The sequence below is a fragment of the Myodes glareolus genome, chromosome 5 (assembly GCF_982192425.1).
Source record: "Myodes glareolus chromosome 5, mMyoGla1.1, whole genome shotgun sequence".
NCBI lineage: Eukaryota > Metazoa > Chordata > Mammalia > Rodentia > Cricetidae > Myodes > Myodes glareolus.
The window spans coordinates 14,475,613-14,481,612 of NC_142030.1; positions in this window are offsets into that span (position 1 = coordinate 14,475,613).

The following is a 6,000-nucleotide window of genomic DNA, read 5'->3' on the forward strand; positions in this document are numbered from 1 at the left end:
TTCATGGACATCTTGGATCTGAGGCCCTCAGGGGCACCCCAAGTGATCAGTGAACCTCCCTCTACCCTTAAGCAACAGAACAACCAAGCCACAGAAATGTCCATTCTCAGAGAAGATAGTAGAAGGCCGTAACCCCTTCTCTGCTGCGTTCCTGCTTCCCCAGAGGTCCTGTGGATGTTTCTGCACCAAGACAGAGCCAAGCTAGGACCTGGGCCCTGCGTAGGACAGGAACTGCCCAATCATTATTCCACTTCTTTAAGGACCTAGAACAGGGGTTTTCACCTTTAACCCCGTTTTGAGTCCTTCCTCGGTTTCACAGAGGGTCTTTTTCTCAGTGTCTGCTGCATGTGTTTCCTCACCCCCAATAAACACCTTACTTCAACTTTAAAAGGAAAGGACCCTGAATACCTGGGAGCCTCTTTAGGAACTTAGAATTCCTGGAGATTGGTACTGAAAGGGTCCTGGGCAGGGTGGCCACTAGGAGTATCTATATAGCCCTTTCTGAAATGGAGGAGCCTGGGGATGTTTAAAACCAGGGAAAGACCAGGACTTCCTCTTTCCCCTGCCAGTCTGTAATGCCAGACATCTCGGGGCAGAAACAGGCTGTCTGGGCCCCACAGACAGTGCAGAGAAAGCGGGGTCAGAGAAGCCACAGCTCCGTCAGAGTCAAACAGGACTGAAACACAGCTGACGCGCCAACTCAAAGGCCACAGTTTTTCCCGCACCCCACACTATCCCCAGCACTGGCTTCTTTGGCAGAAGCCCATCCATCAAGTCGCAGGTCACTTGGGAACTCAGACAACTCAAGAGTCAGGTCCCGATGAGGGCAGAGCAGCGTGAGAAGCAGACAGAGAAACAGAGGGCCAATCTACCAGACTTCGAAGGCTTCCCGAGACCCAGGCCAGGGCTCCTGGATGTGGATTCCCAGCAGCCCGAAAAGTTCTGTTGGGGAAATACAGTAATTGGGCAATTAGCCAACGGCCTAAAGAAGAATGCGGATGTGGATTGGAAAGTTTTACAATGGGTAGATTGCTCAAGTGGGGGAGGGGAGCTACTTTTGTCATGTAAAGGCCAGGCCTCCCTCTTATATTGTGGATCTGAGTAGGGCAGAGTGTCGGGGTGGGGTCAGGTCAGGCCTGAAAAAGCAGAAAGCTCGTCAAATTGCTCCTCAGGTCCTGGAGAGCAGGGAACACTCCTAGAGCTCTATAAATCAGACATCTCTCCCAAAGGCGTCTAAGGTGGGGACAGTCCAGACTATTTATGAACCACAAATCTTTGGGATGGATGTTGAAGATGCGTCCCCCTCCCCACAGCCCCGCCCTTTGGAGCTTCTTCTGTGCTGTGGATGTTCTGAGTGACTGTAGAAAATACAGATTCCTCACGACACCCCCTGCGAGCACCAACCTCTCCCAGCCAAGTTTGCTCCATTCTCTCTGGGGCCCACAGTCCAGGCCAAGCCACTATTCTGCTCAGTGGGGCATCATGGAGGCTCCGTACAAGCCAACCCTGGACTGCAGGGATGGCCCTGTGCCTTCCCTTTCCTCAGATCCACAGCCACGGCTGTGCCACCTGCCACTTTCCACCAGGCAGGTGTGTTCCAGGAGGAGTCACCTGAGACTTGCTAGCTCCCATGCTCCAGCCTGGCCCTCTGCCTGAATTTTACCAGAGACAGGGTCCAGGAATCAGAAGGTAAAGAAGGGAAGGAGGGAGAGAGGTAGGAGCCTGTAACTTGAATTCCTGGGAATTCAACAGCCTCTTATGGCCTTCCCGGGTATCTGCACACAAGTGGTAGACACCACACAGATACACACACATACACATAAATAAAAATTAAAAAATAAAAATAACAGGGGCTGGAGAGATGGCTCAGCGGTTAAGAGCATTGCTTGCTTTTCCAAAGGTCCTGAGTTCAATTCCCAGCAAGCATATGGTGGCTCACAACCATCTGTAATGAGATCTGGTGCCCTCTCTGGCCTGCAGGCACACATGTAGGCAGATATTGTATGCGTAATAAATGAATAAATATTTAAAAAATAAAAATAAAAATACAAAGCACACAGGAATTTTTTTCTGGGATTTAACTGGGAGGCAGAGAGGTTGCTGGCTTGTTCAAGGTCCTGGGTTCAGTTGCTATACTGCAGATGGGGGTGGGTGGGGAGAAAAGACATTAGCCACAGAATTACCTCCACCTTCCTCTAAAGTTCTGTCACCAACATCCTTGTCCCAAATCCCATCACCTATGTGTCTGTATCTCCCCATCACCTATGTATCTGTATCTCCCCATCACCTGTGTATCTATCTGTATCTCCCCATCACCTATGTATTTGTATCTCCCCATCACCTATGTATCTGTATCTCCCCATCACCTATGTATCTGTATCTCCCCATCACCTATGTATCTGTATCTCCCCATCACCTATGTATCTGTATCTCCCCATCATCTATGTATCTGTATCTCCCCATCACCTATGTATCTGTATCTCTCCATCACCTATGTATCTGTATCTCTCCATCACCTATGTATCTGTATCTCCCCATCATCTATGTATCTGTATCTCCCCATCACCTATGTATCTGTATCTCTCCATCACCTATGTATCTGTATCTCTCCATCACCTATGTATCTGTATCTCTCCATCATCTATGTATCTGTATCTCCCCATCACCTGTGTATCTGTATCTCTCCATCATCTATGTATCTGTATCTCCCCATTATCTATAGAACATTCCACATATAAGACTGGTGGTCCAGGTGCTAATTTGGAACCATCTTTCTCTTCCTTTCATTTTTACATGGTGTACAAGAGTCTCTACCACACCCTGGCTAGTCACCACTGTAACACCTCCCTCTCCCTGGCCAATCACCACTGTGACACCTTCCTCTCCCAGACAGAAGCTCCTTCTGCTCAGCAACTCAGCTTCGACCCTGGTATTCAGCCCAGAAGCTGACATTCTGGCCCTATTCATTTTTTTTCCTCACCCTGAATACATCCATTTCCTTCTAATTTAGTGTGTATGTGTGTGTGTGTGTGTTATGGTGAATGGTGTGTATGAAGTGTGTGTGTGTGTGTGTGTGTGGTGTGTGATATGTGTGTATGTAGTATGGTGTGTGGTGTGTATGTAGTAAGGTCTGTGGTGTATATGTATACATTGCTCAGAGGAAACCTTGGAGTCTCTGCTACCATGTGGATGCTGGGGAATCAAACTCAGGTCACCAGGCTTGGCAGCAGCACCTTTTTCCACTGAGTCATTTTGATAATCTCTTTTTTCCTTATCTTTCCCCTTAAAACATTTCTCAGGCCTGGCATGGCGAGTACATGGCTTTAATCTCAGCACTTGGGAGGTAAAGGCAGGTGGATCTCTGTAGGTTTGAAGCCAGCCTGGTCTAAAGAGTGAGTTCCAGGACAGCTGGAGATACACAGAGGAACCCTGTCTCAAACAAAACAAAACAAATAACAATTCTCATTTGACGAGTCCTTTGGGGTGTCAGAGATGGAATCCAGGACACACCACGTACTAGATGAGGACGCTGTTACTGAGCCATGCTGCAGCGCAACAGAAATTTCTCTTTTATTTCGTCATCTCTCCCTGCCCTTCCCCACGACAGTCATGGTGTCCCCTCCTGGCCACACAGACAGGGATGCCAGTGTCTCAATAGAGAGAACACAGTCCTGTGTGGTCCTGCAGTCATGTGAAGGACAAACAGTGTCAAAGTAATCTCACACAGCTTTTCTGAGTGGGGAGATGATGCAAATGAGTGAAAGAAAGCCGGGGTGGTAGCATAGATTTTAATTCCAGCACGTGGAGGCAGAGGCAGAGGGATCTCTGAATTCAAGGCCAGCCTGGTCTACAGAGTGAGTTCCAGGACAGCCAGGACTACACAGAGAAATTCTGTCTCAAAAAGCAAACAAAAAGAATAAAAAGGAGACGAGGATAAGGGGAGGGGGCAGAAATTACAAAGCAATAAGAAATGGAAAATTGGATATGTGTAAGAGTAGCCCAGGTTAAGGCCAGTCTTCACCAGAAGTTAATAAGCAATACTCGTTCTCAGTGCTAGGGATGGAAGCAGAGGCCACACAGATACTAAAGGAAGTGCTCTACCCAGAAACTGTATCCAGCCTGATACAATGTTAAAGAGAAAATCAGCTGGCAGGTGGTGGTGGTGGTGCTGTATCAAGCCTGATACAATGTTAAAGAGAAAACAAGCTGGCAGGCGGTGCTTTTAATCCCACCCCTCAGGAGGCAGAGGCAAGCTGATCTCGGTGAGTTCAAACCCTGCCTGGCCTATGGAGTGAGTTCCAGGACAGCCAGGACTGTTTCAGAGAGAAACCCTGTTTTGAGAAAACAAAGCCGGCACACTGGTATATATAAAGTCAGACAGTAAGAAGAGCCTCTCCTACTCAGATACCCAGATCCTGGCCAGAGCAGCATGTTTGGCAAGCACTTCAGTACACTCTAACTGGGCAAGGCCAGGTGGGCGGGCAGGTTAGATGTGTGATATCCAGCACAGGGCTCTGGTTTCACTTGGCAATAAATACTGGGCCTATTCCCTTCCTCCCTTGCGGATTTCTTTCCCCTGCCCTCACCCCTCACATGAGCTCTTGGCCTTTCTCTTCTTTTCTTCTTCTTCTTCTTCTTCTTCTTCTTCTTCTTCTTCTTCTTCTTCTTCTTCTTCTTCTTCTTCTTCTTCTTCTTCTTCTTCTTCTTCTTGTTATTATTATTATTATTATCATTATTATTAGTTTTTCAAGACAGAGTTTCTCTGTGTAGCCCTGGATGTCCTAGAACTTGCTTTGTAGACTAAGCTGACCTCACACTTAAGAGATATGCCTGACTCTGCCTCTGCTTCTGCCTGTGCCTCTCAAGTGCTGAGACTAAAGGCATTTGCCACCGTCATCTGGCATTCGACCTGGTTCTAAATATCTACCTATCTATCTATCTATCTAGTGAGATGGGGTCTCACCTTATAGCTCTGGCTGGCCTGAAACTCCCTATGTAGACTAAACTGGCCTTAAATTTATGAAGATCTACATCCCTCTGCCTCCCAAATGCTGAGATTCGAGGTGATAGCCACTGTACACAACCTGGTTTTAAATCTTTTGTTTGTTTGTTTGTTTGTTTGTTTGAGACAGGGTTTCTCTGTAGCATTGGAGCCTGTCCTAGAACTAGCTCTTGTAGACTAGGCTGGCCTCGAACTCACAGAGATCCGCCTGCCTCTGCCTCCTGAGTGCTGGGATTAAAGGTGTGCGCCACCACTGCCCGGCTGATTTTAAATCTTTAAATAATTGTCTGTAACTATGGGGTAGTATGCAAAATTTTGATGCATATATACATCTTTGTAATAATAAATCTGGATTTTTAGCTTGTCCATCACCTCGAAGATGATCATTGCTTTGCAGTAAGAACTTTCAAAATTCTCTTTCTAAAAATAGGCATGGTGACTCACACCTGTAATCTCAGCTCTTGGGAGCCTGAGACAGGAGGATAGTCATGAGTTTGAGGTTAGCCTGGGCTATGCAAGGTTTTCCTTGTCTTAGAAAAAAAAAATCCTCTCCTCTGACTGTTTTGTAATACACACAGCACTACCGCTGAATTCAGAGCTAAGCGCACACTCTACCCCTGAGCTCTGCCTCCAACCCCAGCAACACACATGGCCAACTATAACTGCACTCTAGGTGTGGTCCAACCAAACCTAGCCCTCCCTGCTGTTGGGACTGCACATTCCTTAGCAACACTCATCCCGCTGTCTGCTCCTTTACCTCCCAGGCTCTGGAAGCCTCTGTTGCCTCTACTTCTAAGAGGTAAACTTTTCTGTGTCCACCTATGAGTCACTCAGTATTTGGAAGTGGAAATTCTCATTTCCCTCTTTTTCCTCCCCTGCCTTCCTTTCTAAACAGACATGGGTGGCCTCTGGGCCCTGGCCTCCGCCTTCATCCTTCCAGCTGTTGAGACGATAGGTTCAGGCCACTCCAGCCTGGCTAGAAAAGGGAACTCTCTCAA